Source organism: Mus musculus, chromosome 8 (genome assembly GCF_000001635.26).
Source record: "Mus musculus strain C57BL/6J chromosome 8, GRCm38.p6 C57BL/6J".
Lineage (NCBI taxonomy): Eukaryota > Metazoa > Chordata > Mammalia > Rodentia > Muridae > Mus > Mus musculus.
The window spans coordinates 87,173,116-87,200,743 of NC_000074.6; the positions used below are offsets into that span (position 1 = coordinate 87,173,116).

Genomic DNA, 27,628 nt, shown 5'->3' on the forward strand with positions numbered 1-27,628 from the left:
CAGCCGACTTTTAGCTACTGGTGAGCTAATCACCTGGGAAGAGAGAGCCAGAGGCCATCCTGGCTGGAGGCCTGGCTGCCTGAACTGGGGTGCTAGCCATGGACTCAGCAATGAGTGCTTTCTGCTTCTGCAGATTCCTGAAAAGACTCTTGACCTACAAGCAAGGAACTGCATGTGGATAAAATCAAACATGTAAATCTAACAGTGAAGGTCTTTAGGACCAAGCTGATATTGGGTCAATGCCAGGATCAAGGAATGGCCCAGCCACCACAGCAAACCAGTCAGGCATTTGGGGGTCAGCATGAGAAAGATCTCAGACAGACTATGGCCCGTGACTAAGGAACCAATTGTTTTGTTTTAGCTTATAGACTGTAACACAAGAAACGTGTCACTGATAGAGTTAGGACCACAATCAATGAGTGATTCCTTTATGCAACACTTAAAGTCACACTTTACCTACTTTATTCCTATAACACCCTACAATAGCCTTCTGAGGGTTTCTGCAGGAGCTGGGACCTTGACTTCCAGACCACAGATCACAAGAGCTCACACTGTACCTCTGTGTTTGCCAGTAACCATTCTTCAAGGGGATTGGAAGTTCCCCTCTCAGAGGAGCCTGACTATATCCATCTGAGGAACACAGCTAAACCACCATTCCAAGTCCATCAAGAGCCTGGCTGAGATACCATTCCATATCCATTGGGAGCTTTCCTGAGTCACCATTCCATGCCCATCAGGAGCTTGGCTGAGTCACCATTCCATGTCCATCAGGAGCTTGGCTGAGTCACCATTCCATGTCCATCAGGAGCCTGGCTGAGTCACCATTCCATGTCCATCAAGAGCCTGGCTGAGATACCATTCCATGTCCATCAAGAGCTTGGCTGAGTCACCATTACATGACCATCAAGAGCTTGGCTGAGTCACCATTCCATGTCTATCAAGAACCTGGCTGAGCCACCATTACATGTCCACTAGAAGTTCCCTCCTATTCCTTTCCATCTTGGTTTGGCCATCTCTAGACTAGGCACACTAGCTGACAATCTGTGCTCTAGTGGGCCAAGTCCTTTCTCCCTAAGAGCTTTCTATTGAATTTCCTCTTGCTGGGAACTCTTGCCCTACCCATACTTCTTCCCCTTGCCTGTCCAGTTCCCATTTGCTGGAAAGTCCAACTAAATATCTTTTGCTATGAGGACTCTTCTTAAGACCCCACACTGCCCACAGATTTAACCAACTGCTTTTTAGGCTCATTTTATTTCTTCCACACTACAAGTTCATTTTTTTTTCCTGTTTTACCTGTACACCTTCTTTGCTTAATGATTCCTTTCTAGTAGGCCAGGGTGGTACCTACCATATGCCACAGGATGCCCTTGACCCTGTTGGGTGTTAGGTGCAGAGCTGGGCTCTCTAGATATTTGTTGAATACATGATGGTTGGGGAAACTAGGCAGATAAGGGCACCCAACACCCCCAGTTTGTAAGGTTCAGCTTTCAATATAAAGATTGCAGAGGAAATCTGCTGAACTTTCTAAAACATTGATCAAACTAGGTAAGAGTAAAAATCAGATTTGGGGGTCTGATTGGTGCATCGACTCATAGCTGTCAGAGGCTGTCAGGGATGCAGAAGCTGATGCCAGTGGACCTTGAGTGACAGCCCAATGAGACACGGGTAAGAGGGGAGGTCATCTCCAAGTTTGATTGTCTCATGAAAAAGGAAGTTGTGCTGTTGAGTTATCGTAATTGGAAGAAAAATCCAGTCCACAAGGAGTAAGATTTGAAGGGCAAAGGGTCCCATGTTTTTTGTTGGGGAAAGGGAGCATTCTAGAAGTTTACACATGGATACGGCTCCACTGGACCTTCAGGGAGTTGTTTGCGAGCTCCAGCACAATAGAAAACTGTTTAGTGAAGCCATTAGCTCTGTTATGGTCCTCATTTATGATTTTATTTACTTAATAATTCAGTCTTTCATGTCATGAATTTTTGAAAGAGACATTCAATTAGGAATTATGGATGCATTTTGAAGAAATACACAGCCTCATTTTTGGAGGGTGAGTGCCAACTTTCTTTTATGGGTGTGCCTGGATTGAGTCCAGAACACTCTGAGGAAACAAATTTTAGCATTTGTTTTCCATTTTTCCCTCAAAACCTGGGAGTTTTGCCAGTTAGAAAAACCTTCCTATGTCCCCTCAAATCTAGGCATAGTGTTATATTTATCAGAGTCAAATGGATGGGGATACAGCCCAGCTGGCTCATTGGGAGAGACCTTTCCTACCATCCCACTGCCTCCAGGGGCTTCCTCAGCCACACAGAGGCTTTTAATAGAGTTTCCCTCCTAGTTCCTCCCAGCTTAGCCTTTGCTTATAATGCTTTCTCTTTTTCATCTTTCTTTTCTCCCTTCCTCCCTCCCTCCTCCCCTCCCTCCCTCCTTTTCCCACCCCCCTCTCTCTTTCTTCTTTGTTTTTCTTTTCTGTTTTTCAAGACAGGGTTTCTCTGTGTAGCCCTGGCAGTCCTGGAACTCAGAGATCTGCCTGCCTCTGCCTCCCTACTAAAAGCATGCACCACTGCTGCCTAGCCTACTTTCTCACTCTTCAGACCTAAGACAGCACCTTGACCTTACCCATGGGCCTTACCTTATTCATGGCCTTCCATGAACCCAAGTTTCCCATATAGAGTGGGTTTCCTTATTGTTCTTCAGTGACAAACAATGAGGATTTATTCTAGCAAAAAGAAATGGAATTTATTAGTGCCTCACACCATCCCAGGAAAGCTAAGGAAGAAAGGAAAGTGTGTGTGTGTGTGTGTGTGTGTGTGTGTGTGTGTGTGTGTGTGTGTGAAGGAACAGAAGGAGGTGGAAAAGCTGGGCCATACCTCCAGTATAGTCAAATGAGACCCAACTGTTGCTGTCTGCTTAGTCTGGTGAATGGCGATCAGTGAACTTTTGACTGACAGTCTCTCAAACCACGTTCAGTGGGAGGCAGTTCACTCTAAGCAAAGCAAGGTACATCATCCAAAGAAAGGAAAACATTGTAGGCGAGTGGAAAAACAATCTGCAGGAAAAATAATCAGCAGGTTCTGGATGTGATGCCACCCAGAAGTGGCTAAAGAAGTTGATGCTGTTCAGCCTGGGAACCAGAAAACCTAATATTGGAGTCTAGCCTTAAATGCCAGAAGAGCTGCTGTCCATGTTTATTGCTCCTCCCTCATGATGGTGGCAGGTAGGAAGTGTGATGACACCCATTTTATAGGCAGGAAACAGAAAGGCTGAGTAGTTTGCAGTCTCACTGTAAGAGAATGGCTGGGTCATACCCAGGTTCCCTTGACCTCCAAAGCTCCCACTGGCAGCAGTGCTCTTTTTCCTTATTCTTGAGAATGGCATTAAGATCATTGGGTAGAAGAGCCAGGTGAGACTTGTTTATTGGAATTTGAATTCTGGAGGTGTTTTGTTTGTCTTTTTTTTTTCTTCTTCTTTTTTTTTAGCATATTGCATTCTCCAGCAGTGTTCTTCAGAAAGGATGATCTCCCTAGGATGGACATTTCTATTTCATCTCTCTGTTCTCGTCCACCCCTTCTTTTTGGAAACAGTGGGCTGGCTTAGATTTGCAGGTTCAAGAATTTCCCTGGCTGCTGCTGCACTGGGTGGTAACAAGAATGAACATGCTCATGTAGTGCAGATTTGTCTGGGATGAAGTGGAATATGGGAAAGCTTCTTGGAAAGAGGAGGAGGAGGAGGAAGAAGAGAAGAAGAAGAAGAAGAAGAAGAAGGAGAAGGAGAAGGAGAAGGAGAAGGAGAAGGAGAAGGAGAAGGAGAAGGAGAAGGAGAAGAAGAAGAAGAAGAAGAAGAAGAAGAAGAAGAAGAAGAAGAAGAAGAAGAAGAAGAAGAAGAAGAAGAAGAAAGAGATGATGACTGACGGTGCCTGGGGTCTTTTCCTTCACTGGGATTCAAGGAGTTTATGAAAGCTAAAAATCATTCTACTTTGATTTAGGTCCCTTTATGATATTTACAGAAGCGGAGCTAGATAATAGACAGATAATAGGTGGATAGATGGTAGATAGATAGTAGATAGATGATAGATCTATGATAGACATTCGGTAGTTAGATGATACAGATAGATAGATAGTTAGATAGATAGTTAGATAGATAGATAGATAGATAGATAGATAGATAGATAGATAGATAGATAGATAGATGACAGATAAGCAAACATGTGTATGTGTTTATAGGAAAAGTGATGTGGCTGGCTAGCTGGCTCAGGGCTTCCCTGCACCTTTGCTGAGAATACAGCAAAAGAAGGTATAAAAAATATGGGCTGCCTGGTTCCACTCTTCCTCAAAAGACTGCCCGTAGCCACCGTCCCTTCCCTAGCTCTATCAGCACTATGACATATCCCATTTTTCCATCCCCCAAACTCTGTCCATACCCAACTGGGCAAGGGTAAATCTGCTGCAAGTACAGCTTCAGTCCTCACTGAGCCAAGTAGCCCAGCTTTCTCCTGAAGGCGATCGGCAGGCCCATGGATGTGTTCACTTGCATAGTGGCTTTTCTCTTTAAATTGCACTCAAATAAATTGGTCAGCCACGTACTCTCTCATATGACATTAGCTCCCAAATTCCCCTTGTAATATTCAGTGCCTGCATCAAAGTTTTCTGCAACCCATCTGGCCTGTAGGAGCATGCATTCCTCATGGGTTTTATAGTAGTTGATGTTTTTTCAGCGTTCCGTTGCCAGGTACTAGTCTGGCTGTTTCTCAGGAATTCATTCATAGAGCCCTCACACTGCCTTTATGACAGGAAACAATTGCTATTCCTGTTTTATAGATGTGGAAGCTAAGGCAGAGCATGTCCGAGATCATACCGACTGAAAGTGGCGGAGTACTGGGCCCCAAGGCTTCATTCAGTGTCTTGGTTGTTGTAGTGTGGGACTTCAACTGAAAAGCAAGCCAAGCTACCACATAGCTGACTTTCTGGAAGGTCTAAGAGGTCACATGTCAGAAGAAAACAGCAGATAGAATTCCCACCAATCAGGGGACAGGATAAGTGTTTTTGGCGAGTAGAAGAGTAACGAGCTGTCTCTTGAGAGGCAGGGATGCGTTTTTATATGCCAACTGTCCAGTCCCAGACCCCTTAGGACCCAGGTGTCCCTAGTTTCTATCCTTGGCCACTCACACCCTTCCTAATCTGTTTTCTGACCTAGCTGGTCAGTGTGTTTCCTACCTCAGTTTCCCCTGCTCCCTACTCATCCCTGAGGTATCCCTTCACCCAGGCTAGGTCAACAGCATCTCTTTTGGTCTTAAGACTAAGACAACCCAATCAGATGAGGGGCCTCCTGTACTCTAAATGTCCCCTCAAGCAGGGAGGCGCTAGAATAATTGAAGTCATCTATGACCTTGGAAAATATTTCTAAATGCCTAGCCTGGGAATGACATGTGAGAATTGACAGATGCTTAATGTTGTTTGTTTGTTTGTTTGTTTGTTTTTAAAAACTTAAGGCCACTTCAGCTTACACCATTGGTAGCAAAATCGTGACCATCTGACCCCACACAGGTCCCAGGCAGAAGAAGCTCCCAGACCGCCTGCTGGAGAGCAAGATGAAACTGTCTCCAGATAGCTATGAAGTCTTCAGCTGGGGCACCATGGGCTCATTGCCATTTGCCAGTCCCAGGCAGGTTGCCAGAGTCACTCGGCAGCTTCTCTCCCAGGCTTTCTAGTCCATGAAAACACACACTTCCTCATCATCCTCCAGTCTGTGGCATTGGCTTCTCCTGAGTCTAGAAGGAGGTTGGCTTCCATGACATGAAAGGCAGAGGATGGCAATTTCTCACGTGCTGCTTCTTTGAAGGCTGGCACCACAGCCTGACTTGAGATCAATAGTCCAATGGAGGTCCAGCCAGAGAGCTTTCCCTCGGCTTATGGTAAAAATTCCCTCTGTAGTTGTCAACCTATGAAGAAGACTAGAAGCTACTTTTATTCAAAGCCCAACCTGTGTAGTATCAGACAGTCCAGAAGGCACCCTGCATTTCCAAGCAAAGTCATTTCTTGGTCTCCTTATTTAAGTCACTTTCCAAGGAAAGATGTTTGTGCAGAGTGAAGACATGGGAAGCTTAGAGTTATAGCCTCTGAAAGGAAAGTCCAGGCTCTATCCAAGCTGCACCCCACACTATCCCTCTAATTCTCACCACAGCCTGAGGCAGAGCTCTTATCCCATTAGACAGACAAGAAGACCAAAGTTCTGGAAGGTTGACTCATGCTACAGGAGTAGATCGTCTTAGCCTAGTGGCCTTGTCCCTCACTCTTCAGTCTGTAGATGGTCTTACACAGCCCCCACTTGCCCTTCCTCTGCAGCCCATCATTATTCTTTTGCTTGTCTATGCCTCTAGCAGTTTCTAAGATATCCTACTCCCTAAGTTATCCTCCCTCCCTCCCTCCCTCCCTCCCTCCCTCCCTCCCTCCTTCCCTTCCTCTCTCCCTTCCTCTGTCTCTCTCTGTCTCTGTCTCTGTCTCTGTCTCTGTCTCTCTCTCTCTCTCTGCCCCATGTCCTTGGGGGCTGAATCAGGTGACTGTAACAACAGCTTGGACCCCAGATTATTTTTCCTCTGCCTGCCTCAAACATTGATGGCCGCTCTCCCTCCTTACCCACCTCTGGATTCTTTACTTACCAGTTTGTTTCCTTTAGTTGAGCAAGTTTTGAACATTTTAAGAGTTGCAGCCCTGCTCTGTCTTTGAGATGAAACAACAAAGAAGCCACAGAAGTCCCCTTCCACCCCCTCCACCCCCTCCACCCCTTCCACCCCCCACCCATTCCCGTGTCTGCTTCCTGGTTCTAGGTGCCTAAGTCCTCACTGGGTAGAAAGACCACAGACAAGAATACAAACACTTATGGAAACTACATTAGTAAGATGGAGGCAGGTACCTCAAAGGCCATCTCTGCACTATGAATGAGGGAACTGGGTGAGGCAGCTTCAGACAGGAGGGGCAGCACATTTCTGTCATCAGATGTACCTCAGTGCCACACTATAGGGCCAGAGTAAGGCACGAGCAATCCTTCAGCCTCCAGGTCTCTCAGCCTGCTGAAAGTCTTCCTGATGGCCCTTCCTTTCACACACACACACACACACACACACACACACACACACACACACACACACACTCACGCACGCGCACACACACATCCTCCTTTGGGTCAGCAGGGAGTCCTTAGGGAGAGAGTGAGCAGCCAGATCTAATAAACAGGGAGAGAAAGGTGGACTTAATTTAAGTCCATTGTCCTTGCCTGAGACTGGTCGCAGCTCATCCTCCTTTCTGAAGGACCACTCTCTGGCTCTGGAAGGTGTCGTCAGTCACCTGCTAACATGATCAGTTGTCAATGGACCAGAAGGTCAACATACAACTCTTTTGTCATCTGTCTAAGTTAGCCTCTGGGGTTCCCAGGCCCCTGGTTTTCACCTTTTGCATTTCTGGGCTCCATTTTGTAACTGTCTCCACTGACCTTCCACTGAGAGACATTTGTAAGCATGCTCCATTTATCCTCCAGGCTCCTGGGACCCAGGAGTTGCTCAGTCAATGGGGAGGGTTCTCTGGGGGGTGGAGATTATTTTTCTATTCCCTGGGAACCTTACCTTCCACAGGATGCACCTCTGTCTGGAGTGCAGGCAATTGAGCTGTTGTAGCCTCCCAGTCTGGAGGACAACTGAACTGATGTTGCTCATTAATGCTGTCCCTGGAGCTTGAACCTATGAATCAGTGAAGTAAAACCACTTGCTCACCTGCAAAAGCCCAAACTGCACTCAAACCAAGTCAGTTTCCACCCCCTTCTCTCACCTTAGATTTATGAACCAAGCCAAGGTAATTTTCCATTTTCTCCAACATCAGCAGAAGACCCTTAATACCCACTGAGCCAATTTGAACTTGTAATGAACTTGAAAACAGTCTGAAGCTTTTGAACCAGATCCTTAAAATAGTGTCTGAAATAAACCCAAACAACGATTGTGCTGGGGCAGGCATGATGTTTCCTTGGTCCCACTTCTGACCTGTCTCCTAGGGCTAGACTCTGTGCAGTTGCCAAGGGCTTCCTTGTAAGGTCTTCCAAAATATGCTCAAGTGCTGGATTCATATGACTTCATCTGGATGCTTCACCCCTTGCATGCTAGACTTGGTGGCAGAAATCTGTCATATAAAGGCATTTGTCAACCCTTCTCACTTGCTAGTGGCCCTTAGCCTGGACTGTAGATCAGAACTATCTGGGCATACAGGAACCCTTCTGACCAGCAAAGCAATTTGGTTTTCATCATTAACCCCAATGGGCTACCATGAACCCCACCAAGGGAAGAGCCAGGCCTAAAATAGGCTGGATTGACTGCTGAGTTCCTGGCTGGGCAGGCTGAGCCCCATTCACCTCTGGTCTTACTCCTTTTCTCAATCCCAATCTTATCTCCCCAGTTATTCCAGCTGCCAAGTCCTTCCACTATAGTGAGGGAATTAGTGTATTGCCATAACAAAACACCGGAGAAAAGAAACCTAAAGAAGAAAAGGTTTGTTCAGAATCAAAAGTTTCAGAGGCTTATTCATGGTTGTCTGGCTCCAGTGTGCTGGGCCATAGGTAAGGAATTACTTCATGATGGTAGAAGTATGTGGTGGAAGAGGCTACTTCTCCATGCCAGCCAGGAAACAAACAGAGGGAGAAGAGCAAGACCCCACCAGTGACCTACTTCCTGTAACTAAATGCAACATCCAAATAGTCCATTCAGTTATGAACTCATCAGTGGATTAATCAGTTGATGAGGTTAGTTCTCTAACAATTTCTCAAGGCACGATCTCAACTAAACATGGCTGCATCTGCTTTCAATACAGGAGTCTTTGGGACATTCATACCCAGCTCTAATAGCCAGGAAGGCTTTGTGAGTTCAGAGTCCCGTGTTGTTTACGTGCCACCTCCAATGCCTACCAAGTGCTTGGTACACAGTGGATCACAATAAAGACTTGCTGGATAAGTAATTGGAGTGAATGAATGAGTGAATAATAAGCAAACAATAAATGTATAAAAATAGAAATTCCTCAGACAAGGAAGAACTGGGGCCAGCTTCTCTCCCCTGTCTATAGGGTTCTACTATAGATACACAGTTGACTTGGAGAAGCACTAGGCTACTGCTTGGGTCCAAATACTGATCACTTTGTATTCTGCTTGATCTTGATAAATTACTTAGCACGAGTGAGCCTCCATTGTGGCATGTATAAAACAGGATAGTAAAACCCCCTGGTACTATATGAGTACATGAAGAAACACTGTACAGTGTCTGACACGCATTGGCCTCTCAAATGTTAACGACTACTACTTGTGTTATCAGAAAGGAATGGTCATGTGTACGGGTCTGTTTCCTTAGTCACTGAGCTGAGGTTAGACAGGGTCTGTTTCCTTAGTCACTGAGCTGAGGTTAGACAGGGTCTGTTTCCTTAGTCACTGAGCTGAGGTTAGACAGCTCTGTTTATCCTCCCAACATCTCTGGCTGTCTCTGGCCCCTTAGCAGAGCTCTCTGCCCAGCTTGTTTACAGAATTAAAGAGTCACAGTCCACATGGTAAGAGTCCTATTAACACTTTCGTTTTGTTTGCCAGAGTCACAGCCTATCTGCAGCTTTTACATCCCCCAAAGCTTGTTTGCCTTCACTTGTCTCCCAGAACTGTCTACTTGGCAGAGCCCATAACTCTCATTGTCTGTGTGTGTGTGTGTGTGTTTTTTTTTTCCAGGCACCTAATGTTGTCTGTCTTCTTTTCTGTTTCTTCTTCTTCTTCCCAGGTTGTCCTCTTGATTTGGCAGGAAGAGCGAATGCTTTTCATCTGATGCAGTAGCTCAGATAGCCTGCAGCGCTATGGTGAAGCTTCTGAGCCCATGTCTAGGGTCAGTGGGAAACAGTATCATTAATTGATTAGCCATGTCTGCCACTGACCCACGAGGGAAGGCATAGCTGCAAGTATAGTCATTTCTACCCTTATTTGGGCAAAGGAACCACTATGACTCATCTTTACAGCTTTGCTGTAAATCTTAGAGCAAACTCAAACGTAGGCTAAACTACAAAGTTAAATCATCTAATACAGTCTACCACAATTTGGACAGGTGCTAAAAAATGATTTCTTCTCACTCTGTCTCCTAGCCAGAGGGAACATCTATATCCCTCTGTCTTTGGGGAGATGGGAGGCCTTGGCAAAGAATATTCGTCCCTCTTTCTAGAAAGCACAGGCTGCAATAGAAGAATACTTCCAGTTTAATCTTAAATCTCCTAAGAAAACCCAGGGATATATTTGTCCAGTAGCAAAGCCAGGCAATGCAGAAGTGAATGGTAGGTTGACAGCTACCAGCTAAGATCATTCAGGGTGCCATACTTGCTCACTTGTTCATGAGCAAGGTAGGTTCACTTTCCCTAGTCTCCTTCATCTCCTCGCCTGCCTGAGATAGCCAGGTTGGGGTTCAATTGTAAACAAAGGCCTTGGAAGTGCCCAGGCCTGGACATATCCGAGTCACATTTAGGAGTCTCTTGGCCCAGGCTGGAGGCCAAATGAGACTCTAGGACTAGTACCTTCTGCATTTTCTCACAGGTTCCTAGACTCTACCCCAGGCCATGTGCCCATCCCTGACTCTCAAGGCTGTCCTAATTAGAAACCACTCCCCTGCAAAGGAGTGCAGGCCCAGCAACGCCACTGAGGCCACCACCCCTGCTTCTCCTTCAAGCTATTCCCTGAGCTCTGCCACCACTGATGGCAGCCTCACCTGTGACTGCAGGTGCAATGTTCTGTCATCTTCCAGACCTTGGGCAGGCGTCTTAAGCCCTCTTGGTTTACCCTTCTCCAAGATGGCCCCAGACTAAGAATACACTCACTACTTGTACATTGCTATGACAAAGAACACCTGATAGCACTACTTAAAGGAGGGATAATTTGTCTTCCCTCCTAGTTTCAAAGTCTGTGGTAGCATGGCCCTTTGCCCTTGGCAAGCATCGTGATGATGGTGGAAGATCCTTGCCGTCTCATAACAGACAGGGTGCAGAAAGAGAGAAAGAACAGATGGAGCCCAGATAAAATATAGCCCCTACCAGAGCCCTGTGACCTCCTTCCTCTGTGTCCCACCTAACAGTTCCTCCACCTCTCCAAATTGCACCACCAGCTGGGGACCAAGGCTTTGGCACACAAGCCTTCTCTGCAGAATTCTCTGGGTTAAAAAAATCTCACATATCTCAAGGTTTTAGAATAGAGCCTGATGCGTGGTAATTGATGAAACTGCCATTGTGACTAGGAGTCCCCTTCTGTCTTGCTTTGAAGTCACTGACCAGGGCTGCAGTGAACACCAGAAGGGACTGACATCGAGAAGGATGAGCCCCTTACCCAAGGCTCCGTCTGGTGGAGGTTGAGCTGGGCCAACATCTTGTCTTTTCCAAGCCATTGTCCAGACTGTATAAAGCTACTGTGACTTTTGGTAGGAAACTCCATATGACACTGGTGACTGGCACTGTTTTGCCTCTTGACCTCCACCTCCTACAAAGGATCTTATAAATGGTATTGAACCTTGACAGTTTCCAATTTGGACTAGAATATATAGTTGTATATATAATGAGTATATGCATAATATTATTATATAATATGTCATATTTAGCACATCATATCATTAATATATATTATATTATTAATTATAATTAATTATACATTTAATATAACATAAATAATTATATATTATAACTATATAATACATATATAGTATATAGTGTACAGTATATAAATTATATATTATATGTTATATATATGTATATATAATGTATATATGTGAGTATTATATATTTGTTTTTTTCAATCATGTGTACACCTTGATGTCACTGCAGACGAATGACCTGCAGTCACAAGGAAGAACAGGGAAGACATTATATTCTCATGCTTTTGGCACAGTGCTCTTGTTTTCATGGCTCTGAGACTGTTGCCTTCCCGTGAGGTATTACCTTGATTTGGGTTGGGGAATCACCCCTCTGCTGCTAGGCAAGTGGATGCAGCCCTTAGCCTCTCCTTTCTGTGCTTCCAAGGACAGAAGCTTCCACATGGGTGAGGCTCTTCTTTGTCCTCATTTCTCAGGGATGGAGTAGTGTGGAGTGTCCGATCTAGTACAGGCTTCTTGGAGCAGGAGTTGAATTACATCCGCTCAGCCTGCTATCCTACCTGACCATAAATTCTTGCTCCTTTGTGTCCTGGGGGCTGGCATTATATACTAAAGACTTGTGACACCATACCTGGCTAGTTTCTGGGGCTTGGATATTTGGATATGTGTTACTTAATACTGAAGCTACCTGCTCCAAACCTATTTTATAGTCATCATTGGATTCATTCCCATTGCCTAACCACTACCCCCCACACACAATTGTCCTGGACTCAAGCAGAGAAAAGAGGGACTGTTATTAATGAGCCCCTGACCATGAAACGCTCCCCAACCCTTGGATCACATGATTATACTGAGCAGAACAATCTCTCTAGGTCTGGTGAACTGTGTGTTTCAGGCCTAGTCACAAAGAATAACTCCATCTTCAGGGTCATAGTGATTGATTCAGAACTGGGTACATGATCTAGACTGATTCAATAAAATGTTATTGTCAGTTATATATTGGGTTATTTGGATAAAATAAATTATGGTTGCCATCTGGATGACCCAGAGGAAAATATAAATAAGACTTTAGGGAACTTCTTTCCACCATAGTAGAAAGAGCCTGCCCGAATGTGGTGGCCCAGAAGAAATCAGAGGTGACAGGAATGGGGGAAAGAGACCAGATGACAAAGATCACGAATCTCTGCATTGCTTGAGCCAATTGATGCTGGCCTTGATCACTTGCAGCCAGGTGGCCTTGGTTTACACACTGTTTCTCTTCCCAGTGATTCATCAGAAAATCAAGCCAATTGCACTTTGTAAAGTTGATACTATGTTTTCCAACCTTCAACCTCCACCTTGACTTGGATACTGTTGCTATAGGCATCAGCTCCCACTGATGTTTCTATAGCCCTGGATGTCCACATGGGGACAAGTTTCCTTTGGGGCTAAGTTTAGCCTTCCAACCCTAACTGCTTCGTGACTTATGGTTTGGAGTTGAGTAATAGGAGGGCATGCATAGCAGCTCACACCTCTGTTACACTATGCCTGACTCTGGTGTTTGTTACCCCTCTGCCATTCCTTCCAAACACATCACAGACATGCCCATACTCCTTTCTGCAGTAAACCTGTCATGGTGACCATTACCCGTTTAAAAATGCCTTTGTTGTTGTTACTCTTCATTATTTTACAAAGTCATTCTAGGTAAATAGATATCTGGGGTCATGGTGGAGAGGATCATTCGCATTTGTTGAGTTGAGATTAACACAGAGTCCTGACCAGGGTGTGCTCTCAGAAAAGTGCTTCGTGTAGCATTCTCTCTGTGAACAACTCTTGAGTACAAACTCCTTCCCCTTTTGTAAAAGACACCAATAAAACCGGAGTAAACCCCACCATATCAGCTTCATCTTAACTAATTATGTTGACAACATCTGCCTTTTCAAAGAAGTCCAGCCCTTTTGACAGGAAAGTGGAATTCAGAGGGGTGAGGTAAAGGGTGGCCCTCATAGACCTCGACTCAAAGCTGAGGATCTGGGTCACTGAGCCATCAAGTGACCAAGGAGAGAAGGTTCTGGTGTCCAATGGGTCCTCTTTACCACAGGTTACCACAGGAATAAGCTCTCCATTCTCTGAGCCTTCCCACCACCATCTGCCCACCTTCTTTGGTTCCTGTAAGACACACACTCTATATGTTCACCATGCTTACTCTAACAGGCTGGATTCTGTTGCTCAGAAACTCAAGTGGGTAGAAGGAAAATCAGGACAGACTTGGTTGAGGGCTAATTGGGGCCAAGAAGGTAATAAGCTAGGTGGGTTTTCCTTCTTTCCTGTGTTGAGAATGGCCCAGTAAGTAGACACATGCTCCACCATTGAGCTCCATCCTTGGTCCCAGGCTCCTTGAACTGCTGACCAGAGGGCCATCACCGTCTATTCGGGAGACAGGCAGTACTCTACACCAGCTTAGCTGCAGACACCGTGTTAGTTAGATCTGCTCTGACAGCAAGACAGTGGAATGCTTTAAGAAATGAGCATTTATTGCCTCCTAGTCCTGGAAGAAAGAGGTGCTGGAAGTGTAGTTCCCACTAAGAGCAGGGGATTCATGTCTGCTTCTCCCTAGCTTCTCAGGTATCTTGGTATGCTAACCCAGTCCCTGCAGGCTCTTGTCTTCATGTAGCCTTCTCTCTGTGAACAAATATCAGTACAAACTCTTTCCCCTTTTTGTAAAAGACACCAATAAAAGCAGATCAAATTGGAGTAAACCCCATCATAGCAGCCTCACCTTAACTAGTTATGTTTACAACATCTGTCTTTCCAAAGAAGTCCACATCCTGGCATGCTAGGAGTTAGGACTTCAATGTATGAAGTTTGACAGAGGAATAATTCAATTTTCATAACACCTAGACACTTCACTTCTAGGGACTAAGCCTTGTGATCTGCTTGTACACCCATCCAAGAAGATCTTTATAAAATGATGTGGCTATAGCATAATTGGGATAGTATCAAGTTGAGTGTTGTGGTGTACATCTGTAATCTGAGGCAATCTAAAAACAAAAGCAAGAGGATCTTGAGTTTAAAGCCAGTGTGGACTACTAGACCTTGTCTCCAAATAACAAGCAATTAGAATGCTATACTGGAAAAGGAAGAGGTATCTTTATAAACACCACCATTGAATAATTTCTATGGCATAGTATAAAACATTGAAGCATACATCAAAGGGCAACCTGGTCCTAACAGAGCAGAACTCCGGCTTAAGCAGATGCACACAGATGATCTGAACACACAAAGCAAAAAGAGGAAGCAGCTGTGCATGAAGCCTAGCTCTTCTTTCCTAGCATCTTCTGATCATCTTTTACGACGGTGCCCTCCCACGTGATGATGCTAATTAGAATAAGGGTTACCTCTTCTATACCCATGGTCAGGTTAAAGCCACTGCAATATAGTTCAAACCAGAATGTCTCTGGGATGTCTAAATGGCTCTGAGAGAGCATCTAAAAGAGTAGAGAGAATGGACAGCTTTTCTACTCATGGGATGTCAGGAGCTTACCTCCTCAGGTGCCTGGGGCCATGATATCCAGGATCTGAGGCTTTGGAGGCAGGGGCACGAGGGCTGGCCAATCCTCACTCTCCTGTGCTACATATTCCCTGCAGTCCTGCTGTTAACAATATCCTACAGGCCCCCTCTGAAACCAGAGCCCAGCCAGAGGCCTACATAAATCATAGCATGCAGGTCATCATGGACCAGTAACAGGGCTACAGTTTCCCTAAAGCACTCTCAGGGTAAATGCTCAGAACTCTGCACTCAATCAGATGTCCTAGAAACTAGCCAGGAAAAAAAAAAAAAAAAGGCCAGCCAAGTTAGATCCCAAGACCTGGCACAGGACACTGCAAGTGAGATAAAGAAGATAGACAGTGGGGGGGGGGGGGACCGACAGATACCCAACCCCCTCCTCAGATAGACTTCTGTCATTTTGTATTGAATTTTTAAAACTAGGGTATGTCTTCATCTGACTTTGTTGTTCTTTTGTTTACTTTTCAGAGGTTTTCTCAACATAGCACCAGCCGGCCTCAAACTCTAATGTTTTCTTCATCCCGAGACCTGGTATGCTGTGAGCCCCATGTCGGTTGCTTTCTCATTTTAAAATCTATTGACATATGTATGCACTCATATATGGTCTTTGTACTTACAGGGAAGATGTGCATCCATTTCTCAGTGTGTGTCTGTAGTGAAAAGTGAAGGAGGGAGAGCACGTCTGTGTCAGAATAGTTCCTGAGTGGGGAAGTTGGATAGAAATTCTGATTCCATGAGATGTAATATTACAAGTATTCCTTACAAATGACCAGATCTCAGGCTGGGTGGGGGTGGTGTGCACGTTTTTTAATCCTAGCACTCAGGGAGAAGAGGCAGGCAAATCTGAGTTTGAGGACAGCTTGGTCTATAGCAATAGTTCCAAGATAACCAGGGCTACACAGAGAAACCCTGTGTCATAAAACAAAACATGGCAAAACAAAACTCCAATGATCAGCTCTCAGAAAGTCCCAGTCCAACAAAACTCAAGTCTTAAGTGTTGTAAAAACAGCTTTCTAATATATGCTTTAGAGCTTGAAAGGACCTTTCAAGTCTCCATGCTTGTCACGGATGGTAACCATTTAAACATCAGTGGATATGCTGGGTAGTTTTCATCAACTGGAAATAAGCTAGAGCCATCTGAGGAGTGGGAATCTCAATTGAGAAAATGCCCGCATCAGACTGGCTGGTAGACAAACCTGTAGGGCATTTCTTCATTGTGATCCACGTGAGCAGTGCCACCTCGAGACAGATGGCCCTGGGCTGTACAAGAAACCAGTCTAAGCAAGCCACTGGGAGCAAGTTAGTAAGCAGCATCCTTTCATGGTCTCGTCGCCCATTCCTCTTCCTCCGTGTAGATGATGTGCTGGCTTTTCTGATGATGGATTGCAACCTGTAAACCCAACAAATCCTTTCCTCCCAGAGTTGCTCCTGGTCAGGATGTTTATCCCAGCAATAGAAACCCACGCAGGACAAGAACAACAGACAGGGTTTTGGTTAGGAGACTGCTACAAGAGACTAGACCTCGATTAAAAAGAGGTGGCATTTCTACCTGTTTCTTCCAGCTATCTGAAGGCTGTGCACCTTGTAATTAATTGCTCGGCTTAGCTAATGCCTCCTAAATTAATGTAATTACCAGCGTCTCTGAATAACCACCTTCGTTGCACACGCCGTTATCCAAATACACTGTCGGCAGAGCCGTAGCTGAAGCGGGGCCGTCTCAGAACAGAGTCAGGATTGATTTTAATTAACTTGTTTCTCATATTACAAAGGTGAGAAAATACCAGTTCTCAGCCTCCCCAGATTAAAATAATAGGAAGAGCATGTGGATGGCAGACTCAGGAAAAGAACAGCTAGGAGGTATTTGTTCCAGAGCTTGGCTGGCCCTGCTCAGGTTTTATTGCTGCAGCTGGGCTGGCTCTCCCACAGCCAGCCCGAGAGCTTGCTGGGCTGCTCATCATGTCTCCTGTCTAGAAGCTGCTGGCTTAATTTGCTCTGGGCTGAAGTGTGGCAGCAAAGACAAACATCGCTTCTTGCTTGTCCCCTCCCATCCTGAAATATTTCATTAAATGTGGAGTTTTGGAACGAAACAATGCTGAAAGCAAGCATTTTGTTACTTTGACTCTGTTCTGTGCTATCTCTGCAGGTCCCCAGTCCCCCTACCCCCCAGTTTTGATTTTAAAGGCTCCTGCTTCCAGAAGAGTGGTCCAGTCTGGCGGTGCACCTCCTGGGTAGACAGTTCAGAAGGGGACCAGGTGGCTTCCTCAGACTGGCTCAGGAGTGTAGCATGGCACAGTATTTCCTAAGGCCTGTTCCAATGAACATCAATCTGCAAGATGGTCATTGGAAGAAAGAAATCCAACTAAGTTTGGCCAACACTGGCCGCATCTCCTGCCCCAGAAATCTTCCAGTGAGCCTTAAAACACGCCAAAGGCTGAGAACTCCTATTCCAAGGAAGCATGGCTGACCGGGGTACTCTTTTGCAGGGTAAAAACCTGGAGTTGGGGACCAAGTAGGAAGCACAGATTTCCCCCTCTTTGCCACATTTATTCTCAGCCTCTTTACCTGCTCAGTCTTCCCTTAGGCACAGGGAGGATCTGCTCTTAGAGCCTGCGACTCAGTGACCAGAGGATAGGAAGGGTGAAGAGGGAACAAGAGGATGCTCGGAGCATAGGAGGAAGCAAGAGGAGGGGTAAGAGGCTTTCCAGGGGTGACGACTTGGACAGGCGTGTGTCAAGAATAAACACTATGGGATCCAACGTGTGAACAGTGGCTGTGGAGTGCTGGGCCCCCAATGGGACATCCATGTCACCCCTTCCAAAGCCCAGAGAACATCTCAGAACAGGAGATGGAAGGAACTGATAGAGCCAGAAGTTGGTGAGCAGTCATATGAAACGGTGTCTTCTGGATAAGGCCACTGCATTCACAGACTGGCTGAGACTGTGACCGGCGGCAGGGTCACCATGCATGGGGGAGGGGCTCGTGAGGCTCCGCCCCTCACTGGGGAACTATGGGTAGTTAACAGGTGCTAGAGGAGGAGTGTCACTTTTTTTTTAGTTGGGTCGTCACTGAGAAGTTGCCAGCTAATAACCTCTGTCCCATGCTAATGCAAACAACCATGATTAAACTTGGAGGGTCAAAAGATAAAAATATAAGACAACAGAGTAGGAGGGGGTTATTGGGAAAATGAAAGGTTTCAGTGAGAGAGGAAGAGGAACTGTGGAGGGCAGTGGGGTGAAAACAACCAAATTCAGTATATATGTTGTGAAAGATATATATATATATATATATATATATATATATATATATGTGTGTGTGTGTGTGTGTGTGTGTGTGTGTGTGTGTATGATGAAATTACCAAAGAAAATTTTTTTTATTAAAAATGAAAGTAAAACATACAAGGATCATCCTCCCTAACCAGGGCCTGTGATTCTGCTGGGACATTCTCTCTCTCTCCTCTCTCTCTCTCTCTCTCTCTCTCTCTCTCTCTCTCTCTCTCTCATGCACATAGGTGTGATGCTGACAGCTTCTAGAAAGTTCTCTCACTTGGAGCAGCCTATTTTGCTGAGAGTACTTCCTCTGCATGCTCACCTTACCCCAGCAGGCAGGAGTACTGACCTCCGGGTCAGTAGAGAGTGCACTGAGCACTCCGGCCCTGTTCCTCCAGATTATGTCTTTCTGTGACCTGAGGTTACTGTTCTGGGGATGCAATTGTCATTGCAGTGGAAGAGTCCAACTCCAGAGCTTACCAGCCTGGGTAAGTGGACTTTGTAACAAAAGTGGAGGGTCACCAATCTTTCCTGAGATTCTGGTCACAGCTCTTTCCCGGGCTCCTAGTCTGAAGAGATTTGTACAAGTAAGCAAGTGGACAGGATCTGCCCAGAAGCAGAATATTTGCCATCCATCCCAGTCGCCACAGAAAAAACAAACAAACAAACAAACAAACAAACACACACTAGCATTTCATGCATACAAGATTAAGGGCAATGGGAAGTGCAAATGTTGAAAATTCAGTCTATGTGTCTAGTAAGATTCAATCAGGCATAATAGCGTAGGAATATGATCCCAACACTGGGAAGCTGAGACAGGAGAATCTTAAGTTTGAGCCAGCCTGGCCCACATAAGCCAGACTCTATTGAGAATACAGGTGGATGGAGGGGAGAGTGGGGCTGGCTGGAACAACATGGCAGGCCTGCTGTTTCCCAAAGCCGATCTTTGCCTTGCTCAGATCGGTCCTTCTGGGAAGAGGGTCAGGGTCATAGGATAGTCACCACCTTAACAAATGTCGTCATGTTGGGAAATGATTTTCATCTTAAAAACCACCTTAATGTGGCCAAGAATTATCTTACAGAAGCATCTTTATAGGCGACACTGAGCCCAACCCCACAATACACTGCTTCCCTTCTCACCCCCCAGTTTTCACAGTCAGTATCGTTTCCCCATTATAGCAAGAGTATACAGTTTGGAGGGACAGAGGCCCCAGCCCAGACCCCGTTTCTGGGCCCACAGGATGCAGATTCTCTGAGGATCAATGTGACAGATTTGGCCCCTAGGACATCTCGGAAGCTTGGCCCCCATTGCTGTCCAAAGCACTTTTGTTAAACAGTTGCTAGTTGCTTGTCCCAGGTTCTTAGTGTCCCCAAGAGATTTCCCCTAGATCTCATTGTCCACAGAACTCATTGTGGGGCCAATAGGCTGCTCCATACCATAGCCCACATTGCCTCTGGAGCATTTTCTAGTGAGTTCCAGAAACCACAGAGAAGTCTGGTGTCCATGCCCTGATTGTCCACATCGCTGTACAGTTGGTGGTCCATCTAGTCCTCTCTTGAGAATTAGATCTGAGCTATAGAGACTCAGAAGTCAGGAAAGGAAGAAGTGCTGAGGCAGGGGGCTGCTGAGAGAACTTGAGAGTCCTGCAGCTGTAAGATAAAGGGAAGATCAGAGGCAATATGGCAGCTGTGGTAGGGGAAGCAAAAGTGAACAGGTGAGTCCTGTAACCACAGGCTTTCCCACCGAGGCCCAAGTTCCCAAAATAACAACTCTGAAACTTACTATTTATGAATAAAGGCCTAGGACATAAGCCTGACACTATCCCAGAATCCTTTCTCCCTGTTGGAACTCCCACTTCCTATTTCTTGCCTAAGATAATTGGCCAACAGCTTTTTAATTGACAGGTGACACTTCCATGCAGTACCTAAGAGATTCTCTCTACAGAGTCAACCTGCTGGGAAGATGCTGGGACTTGCACTGGAGAAAAAAGAGGAACACATACTAGTTGTCCCTGCCAGCCTCTGTCTGACTTGGGTCCTGCAGTGGGGAGGTCAGCTTTACGTCCTCTGCCTTGTACTCTAACACTAATCCCATGTGACCTAGCAGACAAAGGTCTGGTGATGCCTCTGGCTCTGGAAGCCCAGACTCCATGGGCGCATACTTTCACCATTCTCCTTCCCTAACAACTTTAGCTCGTTAGGTGGACCATCCACCCGAATCATTCTCCGGTGCCTTCCCTGCCCAGGCATCCTCAGAAAGGACCTGGCCTGACACTCGGCATCCCCCCCCATCCCCCGTCACTTGCTCATCTCTGCTTCCCGTTTTCTCTTTTTTTGTCTTGGTCTTTCTCAGACTCTCAAATGCGACTTCAGAACTGCCCAAAGTGGGGGAAAAGGAAGCAAGGCTGTCTGACAGTGCTATGGGAGGATTCTACTTGAGAAAGAGAGAGAGCCAGAGAGAGAATTTCCAGGGGAGATCTGTCAAGCAGTGTCAGATCCCTACATGTCAACTTTTATAGGAAGTACAGCAAACTTATAATTGTATTCCTGCTCTGGTGGAATTTCAGTCCTACAGCATTGCCGCTGTGTCTTAGCCCCACTCCCAGAGGGGAAGGGTCCTGGTAGGTGTGAGACTACAGACAAGCACCCAGAAGAGAGCTCCCAATGACGCAACATGGGTGAATAGCACTCTGGGACAGACCTATTGGTGTCCAGGGTCTTCTGGTTTCAAAGAGTAGGCAGATTCAATACCCAATGATCATACAATAAGCCACAGTTTCTGGGGAGATATCCAGGAAACCTCCTGCAACTTAATTGGCTGACCTTGAATCATGTATGACTTAGAAATATCAGGGTGACAATGACAGAAATTACATACATTGTCAAAGATGTTGCGATAAGGTTGTGGGATTGCTCACCGGAATTGCTTCTCCTTAAGCTTGGAGGAGGCAAAGCTGGTGGCCCTGCTGAGTGAAGAAACAAGGGTGTGCAAGCGTTCATCATTAGATAGAGTGGCTGTTGTTTACCCTTGGGGGGCCCTGCTCTCATAAGACAGGAGATGCTGGTGGCCATTGGCCTGAATCATCATGAGCATCATTCCCACCTGGACCACAGGAGGTGAGGAAGGAGGTGGTCCAGTAAGGCAGACAGAAGCCTGCTCCACAGAGAGGATAGACACAGGGAAGAAAAGACATGGATAGAAGGGAGAGACTCAGGTGAGGAAAGACGAACGGAAAAGGAGAGGGGCAAGTGGAGGATGTACAACCCAGAAGAAAAGGCAGAAGGAAGGACGTTGGTAAGGGGGCGCTGTGACAGAGCACACATTGAGGAGGAGGCCTGTGAAAGAGAAGTCATAGGACACAACAGGCACATTGGCACTAGATCGCATGGAATGGAAGACACAGGAAAGGGTACAAACATCAAAGTTACACTGTAGGGAGGACCCAGGAAGAAGGAAGTAAAGAAGGAAGTAAAGAAGGAATGACACGTGGAAGGGAAAATGTGGAGGCAGCGACACGGACGTGTTGTATCTGTACTATAGCTTTACTGTTGCTGAGATGAAATGCCGTGAGCAAAAGCCACTCAAAGAGAGTCTATAATCACAGGTAATACATGGCGTTTCAGCAGGAAGTTGAGAGATCGCCTTTTCCCTTCATACAGGAAGCCACGAGAGAACAGGAAGTAGGTCAAGGCTATAAGCCCTCAGAGCCTGCCCCCAGTGATGTACTTCCCTCAGTAAGGCTGTGCTCCATAGGGTTCCTTAACCTCCCGAGTAGCAGCACTGCCTGGGACCAGGTGCAAGTACAGGAGGAGCTCATGGGGATGTTTGGGTCCTGATACTTGGTGCTGCATTTCTCCTCCCAAGCCATCAGACTAGTGCTCCTATTATGCTGCCATGGGATTGCCTTCATTCATTCATTCATTCATTCATTCATTTTTTTTCACTTGTTCAGCAGAATGCAGCATGCCCTGTGGTGGTACACATCTGGAATCTCAGTGTTTGGGAGATAGAGTCAGGAAAACATGTGAGCTTGGGACCAGCCTGGGTTACCTAGTGAGAACCAATCGTGGTCAAAACAAAGAAAACAAACAGCAACCATAAAGACAAATGCAGAAGGGCACGTCCACAACCTGCTCAGGGTAACACAGTGGGTGAGAGCTTAGCTTCGTGTCCTCTATTGTCCCTTCCAGTCCCTGGCTTGAAACCTCCCCATCTTACCCTACCTTAGCCTGTCTAAAAATGGTACTGGGTCTGCATTCTGTGGGAAGGGTAGGAAATGATGGGGAAAGCATGGCTTTCTGCACAGTAAGGGCTACATAATCCAGTGTAACATAAAGCTAGATGTGAGTCTATGTCTTCTAAAGGGGACCGGTCATCTGGGTGTGGGGATAAGAGAGAAAAGACCTGGTGTCTGAGGCCCGGAGGAAGACAGCTCAGGGTGATATTAGGGCCCAGTAACATGGGACACCACACATCTAAGTGGAGATGGAGACATACGGTCAGGAGTGAAGAATGGGTCAGGAGGACAAGTGAAAGGTGACCCAGCTCTAGCTGAGCCTGACCTTCCAGGAACTGAGTGACCTGCAGTCTTCTGCAGAGTCTGGCTCCTGGTCATATCCAGTTTGAAGACTCCCAGCCTTTGAGTCTGATAAATTCCTTGAACTCCAGATTGTGTTGGGTTTACATTTCCTCTTTATGCTAAAGCCAAAGGAAGCAAGCCAACCGTCTGCCACGGAAGTTGGAGGAGATTTATTGCTGTTAACCAGGGTGGCTCTCACTGCAAGAGAAGCATCAAGCTTGCCGGTGAGACATGGTGGGCTCGCTGTGTGTCCTAGCAGCCAGCTGGGCCCATCAGTCATATCCAAGTCCGAGCCTTTGTGGCAGTCACTGGGGTGCAACAGGCTTTGGACCTTTGGTGTGGAATCCCAAAGAAGAGCAGGGACTTGTTCTCAGGGGTGGGGGTAGTCTGTGCTGTTAGATCTACAGACCCAGGCCCAAGTTGCACATTGCAATCTGTTAGAATCAGCTAGATCATACAGTACTGGTAGGCTGTCAGTCAAAATGACTCTGACCAGCCCCAAGGTACAGATGGAGATAACTGGCCTCATACTCACAGCAGAAAACACTAATCTATAATTTTAAGATCTAGCAGAAGGATATAGGTTTGCTCATAGAAGGGGCTTGAGCAAAAGATTCAGGAAACAATCCCAGCCCAGTCCTGGTAGGCGAGAAAACAAGGGGTATCCCTGCCCCATATATTTCCCAGTAATACAAGGTTAAAAGTAGGATGCCAGCTGGACCATAGGATGGCAAGGATACAGGACATGCTCTTGACATCAGTACTGGCTGGTGCTAACACACAGGGCACATGGATTAAGAGTTATAGCGATCCAGAGGGGTCTTTGCTGTGTCTTCAACCCAGTCAGTCTCTACCTTCCTTGGCTGTGAACTAGGGCTGTTTCCTAAGGCACAGGGCCAGTGACCATGGCTAGGCAGTTCATGCATCCAGAGGGGAGGATGCCAAGCTTTAGAATGGTGGTTGGATCTGTGCTGAATGTTAAAAATATAATCAACAGAAAAGCCCAGGCATCCGTGAACATCTGGAAATAATACTGTTCTCCCAGGCTACGGTCTCAAAGTTGTGACAGGAAGTCATCAGGGAACACATGCTTCCCAAGCCTCACGGTTGTGTAGGCATGATGGCTTCAGTTCTTCTTCTCTCCCCAGGCGGACAGGCTATATCTGATGTCACAAATTCTCACCCAACCAGTCCTCCCAGCCGTGGACATGAAGCCAGAGTTCTCTGAGTTACAGACCATGTTTTCTACACCCCCCCTCCCCTGTGCATTCCTCAGTGCTTAGCAGAGGTGCAGGAGTACTCAGCAAACCCCCTTGAGATGGGCTGGCAAGGCTCAGCATGGACAAACTGTGATCAGAGGCACCACACACTAAACAAGAGACATACCAGCATCTAAGAGAGACTAACAGCTCTCACATGTTTCACAAATAACCTACAGGGCTGGGGTAAACTGGAGGGCACCTGCTCCTCTTCTCCAGTCACTCCTAGCTGCAGCTCTTGGTTATCATATAAAGAATGTGGACCCAGGGGCATCAGATCTTCTTTTCTTTCAAAAAGCCTGGGGTCTCCTTATGCTGTAAGAAGGTAGCTAGTGCAGATATCACAAGACTAGACTAAGCAGAGTTCTCAGAATACAAGTTTGGAGTGAGAACCTCTCCTGGCAAATCCTAGGCTATTCCTCTTGCTTCTTCTTATGGGTGGGGAGAGAGACCCAGGTGTGAGTACATCTTACCCAAAGATACAGCTAGAGACAGCAGGTGTTTGGATGGGAGGGGAATGTCTCATTGCCTTCTGACCACCCTTTCTTCTCTCCAGTGGATCTTGGAGTTTCATTACGGAGTCATCAGAATGCTGCAAGAAGGGTCATGACACCTGGTCCAGTGACACAGAGAGGCTGGTGCCATGTTCTCAGCATCCACACTTCTCATCTCACTCACCTCTCCACATCCAGAGCCTTGGCACCGATCCACAGAACAGGAAACAACAGCTGAAGAGTTGCAGATACAAGGTCCTTCCCAGGCTAATCCCAGACACCCTGGCCTTGACAGCTCAACCCCAGACAGCCCTGCAAGCCTGTTAGCTTCCTGTAGAGAGGCAAGACAAGCAGGGAGGCAAGATGAGGGCATCCCAGGGCTCCCTCCTCCCCTCGGTGGAGCTGTTGCCCAAGGCCTGGGGATGATTTGTTTGCCCACAAATCCAAATAAGATGACAAGCAAATCATCAGACTGGCTGAGAACGACTCGTTAATTAGGAAATAAAATCAGGGCCCCGGACAAGCAGAGCTGCTTGTGAGTTTGTGGGAGTTTGCTTTGCTTTTATTGAGTGGGCGGCTCTTGCCATCTTGGTAACACAGCTGATAAACAAAGAAAGAGCAGGAGCTCATTTGGCTTCAGCCCAAACCGAGGAGCAAGAGTATCAGTTCTGGAGAGAGGGCAGAGCAGCTCTTGTCTGCAAACCAGGACTCATTTTCTTTGCTAGAGCCAACGTTTTAGCCCAGGCTACCACTGGGTGGTGATGCAGCTATGTGTTCCCTCCCCAGCGCCCCCTCCTCTGTCTAAGGTCCAGCTGCGAACCCCTGTTTTAGATAGACTATGCAGGGAAGCAGAGACAACTGGGATCCTCTCAAAATAACAATTTACAGTTAGGCATACAGGTTATGCTTGAACCTGAAGTGTCCGCCACAGGCTCCTGTTTGAACATAGTCCCTGGGCCTTGGGGCCTTTACAAAGGTATGAGATGTGGCTGGTGGACAGGTGTCACTAGGTAGGCCTTTGGTCTCTGTAGCCCTCTGGTCTCTAACTTACCATGCTACGAACAGGCTCTACTGCACACTCCCACCTCCATGAACTTGGATGTTTTGCAGTGCCCTAAAGCCCTTTGGAGACCTTGAGCCAAAATAAATGCTGAGCTGTTTTAGTCAGCTTGTTGGTCACAGTCACACAGTTATGAACGAAGACAGAGTGAATTTAACAAAAAAAAAAAAAAAAAAAAAACAAATAAAACAACAATAACAACGAACAACAAAACAAAAAACCCAAAGCAGCCATAACAAATAAGAAAAACTTCCAAAGGTGAGAAACTAGCATAATGTTGTAATTAGTGTTAGTGCATCTTTAAAGTATTTCCTGGTTGTCCCCATGCTTGGTCAGGCTTCATGCATTTGGTGGCCTCTTTCCAGGACACCAGTTTCCTTTGGAGAAGATGGAAAGAGCTCCTTGGTGAGGTTCAGGGAAAATTCTGATTGAAGACGAAGTGGTATGTGCAGGTTATAAAATGGCAAAGTCCGGAACTTTTAAAGTCCACACTGCTTTGGCTGCAAGAAGCAGAGTCCTGCTTCCAGAGAAAAAGAAAGACAGGCTGAGACACCAGAGTGCATAGTGTGGCCAGGGGTTTGCCAGCAAGAGCTATGATGTCACAAGGAATCAAACAATGGCCTCTCCTTCTCCCCCTCCCTTCCTCCCTCCCTCTCTCCTTTCACACACCCCCTCCTTCTCTCCCTCTCCCCCACTCTTTCTCCCCACCCCCAACCTTGAGCTGTGTGCAGAGCAGATCCTCAGATTGTAGGTGGGGAAAAGTCTCCGCCTTCCATCTACCCCCACCAGAGCCTAATGGCTGAGCTCCGGGCCACCCAGCTTGTCTGTCCCAGTGTGGCTGCTTCTATCTGCTTTGCTGGGGACATCTTAAAGATCTAAGCGAAGCACAGGAGAAGGGGCCAAGCTGCTGGAGACTCGCCTGAGACTCGAGGCTAATAAAGTTGATTAGCCTGTCAAGTCTCTCCTGTTTCATTACTGACAGCTTGTGCCCTCATTTTGATTTATCATCACCACACCCACCTGAGTCAGGAGTGAAGATTAGCCCAAATTAAAGCTCTGGTGACTGGAGAGAGCTGAGGCCTGACAGCCGGGAGGAGAGGATTAGAGGCAGGCTGTGGGTGGAGCAGCAAGCCGCTGACAGGGGAGGGTGAGGGATGGCAGGACTGTGAGCCTAGGAAGCTGGAGATGCGACCCTGAGGTCAGACTTTCCTCTTTTCATCCGGGAAGGAGGGAGGATGTCTGGTTGGTTGTGTGTTTGTTTGTTTTTGGGTTTTCTTTTGTTTTTGGTTTTGTTTTTTTTTCTGGTCAGGTAAGAGAGTCCATCAATAAAGCTTGTGGGTATTGTGTGTGGCTTTGAGAGCCTCAGGGGAGGGGGGTAATACATCTTAACCAAGGGCCGCCTCTCAGATCCTTGGCAATGTGAGATAATTTGTCTCTGATAGAAAGTAACCTCTGCCCTCACTGTCCTCCCCTGAGACGCTGGCTGGGGCTAGCTAAGGGCTAGCAAGGAGTGAAGCCCTTGAGGGGCACTTTGCAATCCTGCTGCAGATTCCAAGGCACCTTTAAAAGCTGCTGGCTGCTTACAGTCCCCAGATTTACCACCTAGTGGCAAAGTTTGACAATTTGACCCCATGCCTTCTGGTTTCCCCTGAGGGTACAATTGTAAAGACCTACCTAAACACCTCAGGGAGCATGCGTAGTGAGGAGGGCCATGTCACCAAAGGACCTCAAGTCTACTTTGGGAAAAAGCATGGAGGAGGTATGAGTTATGACTGTTTAAGACATTTCCTCAAGTAAGCACC

General features: G+C 46.6%; 2 long non-coding RNA genes across 2 annotated transcripts in view; one reads left to right on the forward strand and one right to left on the reverse strand.

Annotated features, from left to right (window-relative positions):
- Gm27246 (predicted gene 27246) overlaps nucleotides 1-25,294 on the forward strand; it is a 96,690-nt gene extending 71,396 nt beyond the window's left edge. The window contains exons 9-12 of the long non-coding RNA NR_168261.1: nucleotides 15,636-15,698; nucleotides 22,390-22,585; nucleotides 23,139-23,237; nucleotides 24,829-25,294. This is a non-coding gene — a long non-coding RNA (predicted gene 27246). The remainder of the gene's footprint in view (nucleotides 1-15,635; nucleotides 15,699-22,389; nucleotides 22,586-23,138; nucleotides 23,238-24,828) is intronic.
- Gm10637 (predicted gene 10637) overlaps nucleotides 1-26,735 on the reverse strand; it is a 30,104-nt gene extending 3,369 nt beyond the window's left edge. The window contains exons 1-6 of the long non-coding RNA NR_040697.1: nucleotides 26,542-26,735; nucleotides 24,951-25,097; nucleotides 24,746-24,864; nucleotides 7,610-7,723; nucleotides 7,264-7,337; nucleotides 2,627-2,713 (exon numbers count right to left, since the gene is read on the reverse strand). This is a non-coding gene — a long non-coding RNA (predicted gene 10637). The remainder of the gene's footprint in view (nucleotides 1-2,626; nucleotides 2,714-7,263; nucleotides 7,338-7,609; nucleotides 7,724-24,745; nucleotides 24,865-24,950; nucleotides 25,098-26,541) is intronic.
- Nucleotides 26,736-27,628: the final 893 nt, after the last annotated feature.